Genomic DNA, 2,715 nt, shown 5'->3' with positions numbered 1-2,715 from the left:
TCGCCCCAAAATAATGGGCACTTCCTCATCTGCCTCGTAATCAAGAACAATAAAATCAACAGGAAGAATAAACTTTCCCGCTCGAACTAACACATCCTTAATAATTCCTTCGGGCATGACTAGTGACCTGAACTAACACATCCTTAATAATTCCTTCGGGCATGACTAGTGACCTATCTGCTAGCTGTAAAGTGATTGTAGTAGGTCTAAGCACCCCCAATCCGAGTTGCTTGAACAAAGAGGATGGCATCAAATTTATACTTGCCCCTAAATCACACAGGGCTCTACCAACTTCTTATTTTCCAAGAGACAAAGGAATTGTGAAACTCCCACGATCCTTCAACTTAGGAGGAAGTTTACTCTGAACTCTGGCACTGCACTCTTCAGTAAGTGCAACTGTTTCGAACTCTGCATGTCTTCGTTTGTTTGCCACAATATCTCTAAGATACCTTGCATACTTAGGTACTTCCTGCAAAATTTCCACCAAAGGCAAATTCACACTCACGTGGCTCAAAATATCAAGGAATTTCTTGTACTTAGCATCATCTTTTTGCTTCTGCAGTCTGTGGAAATGGAGGTAGTGGCCTAGTCTCAATTACTGGCTCGGGTCCTTTATCATCTTTCTCATTCCCCTCAACTGGCTTGGGAATTAACTATCCTTCAGGATGAGCTATATTCTTCTTTTTCTTAGGGACTTGTTCTACTGCTCTTCGATTTCTCAAGGTAACCGCATTGACTTGAGCTTTAGGATTGGGCTCAGTATCACTTGGAAGAGCCCCTAGAGGTCTAGTGTTTTGAGCACTGGCAAGCTGTCCCATTTGACGCTCTAAATTTCTCACTGTTGTGGCGAGGGCTTGCTGTTCAGCCATCATTTTTTTCAACATGTCTTCAAGGTGACTTATAGGACTCGCTTGTTGTTCAACCTGAGGTGGTCTATATTGCTGTTGAGGTGCTTGAGGCCTGTATTGATTCTGAGTGCCCTGGTTTCCACCCCAAGAGAAGTTTGGGTGGTTCCTCCAGTTGGGATTGTAGGTGTCCACGTACTGATTTGTTTGGCCTCAATTTGCATTACCCACAAAATATACAGACTCTGGATTTGCTGGGCATAGATTTCTCATGTGACCCTCTCCACATACTTGACAAAATATTTGAACATGTTGTACTGGTTGTACTTGTTGCTTGTTGATACTCAAGTTCATCTGGTTGACTTGATTGGTCAGTGTAGCAATCTGCGCTGATAATGCTGAGACAACATCTAACTCAAGAACCCCTGCAGACTTTGGCACTGTGTGTCTGCCCATCTCTCCTTGCCAATCCGGATTGCTCTTAGAGAATTTGTTCAATAATGCATATATCTCGTCAAAGCTTTTCTCCAACACTTGACCCCCAGCTGCAGCATCTACCACGATCTTTGTTTCAGAATGTAGTCCTTCTATGAAAGTGTGAGCTAACACTTCATTTGTCTGATTGTGATGAGGACAGTCTCCGAGTAGCCCCTTGAACCTTTCCCAAGCCGAGTATAAAGATTCTCCTGCTTTCTGTTTGAAGGCCACTATTTCACTTCTGATCTTTGCAGTTTTGCCTGAAGGAAAGAACCTTGCCAGAAATTTTCTTGCCAAATCATTCCATGATGTAATGGAGTTAGCTGGTTCTGCCTTTAGCCATCGCTTAGCCTCACCCAACAGAGAGAATGGAAAAAGTGTGTGCCTCACATAATCTGGAGTGACCCCGTTAGTGATATAAGAATCACTAATCTCCAAGAAGTTCAGAATATGCTGCTGCGGATCCTCATGTGGAAGACCCATAAATTGCCCGTTTGCATGAAGCAGCTGGATCATGCTCTGTTTCAGCTCAAAGTGCCCAGTGATCCTGGGCTTCACTATACTGGAGGTGACATTAGCAATGCTGGGCATTTCCACCTCCTGAACAGCCATGGGTTGCTCCTCTGCCATGTCCACAGGAAATTGAACAAGTGCCTGAATATTATTCATGTCCCTTACTTCCTTCAACCTCCTGAGATCTGAGCACCTATTCTCAATAGATTAACGCCTATATTCCTATGAAATCAATCTATTAAAAACGCATTAAGATTACGATATTTAATTAAGCATGGTGACTAGGTATATTCCTATCCTAACCACAAATCCGCTCCCCCTAAGGGTTAAGATCATGCTCTCTTCAATTCTTCTCTAATCTAAACATGGCTTTCCCAAGCATAGCATAGATAGTAAATAGAACCTAACTGTTGGCCAGACAATTAAGCAATTAAACACAGAATTGAAGAAACAATCATATATTGGTGAATTATAATCAAGGTCAAGCTAATATCAAACAACAATATTCATGGCTAAATCACAACTCCAGAACAATGGATGTTTAGCCACTCATACTAGTGTTCATCACAATAAGGTTCAATTTCATCACAATTAGCAAAAAACAAGGGAAGAAAAGAAGAACTTGATGATCAAAATCTCTGCATTGCCTCTTGCCTCTCTATTCCTTCACTAGACTATGAAAACCTCGATAAATAATCCTTGGGCGAGCTTGACTTTATATAGGTTAAGTGGGGTTTCCTCCAGATTTCCAATTATACCCCTGACAAACACTTTCCGGAACTTGGACTAGCGCGGTCGCGCACCTGGGCGCGCATCTGACCGCGCTAGTTGGACAACGTACTATTTTGAACGCGCTAGAATTAGCGCGGGCGCGCGGGCA

This window comes from Nicotiana attenuata, unplaced genomic scaffold (genome assembly GCF_001879085.1).
Source record: "Nicotiana attenuata strain UT unplaced genomic scaffold, NIATTr2, whole genome shotgun sequence".
NCBI classification, from domain to species: Eukaryota; Viridiplantae; Streptophyta; class Magnoliopsida; order Solanales; family Solanaceae; genus Nicotiana; species Nicotiana attenuata.
Note: the sequence above shows the minus strand (reverse complement) of the source record.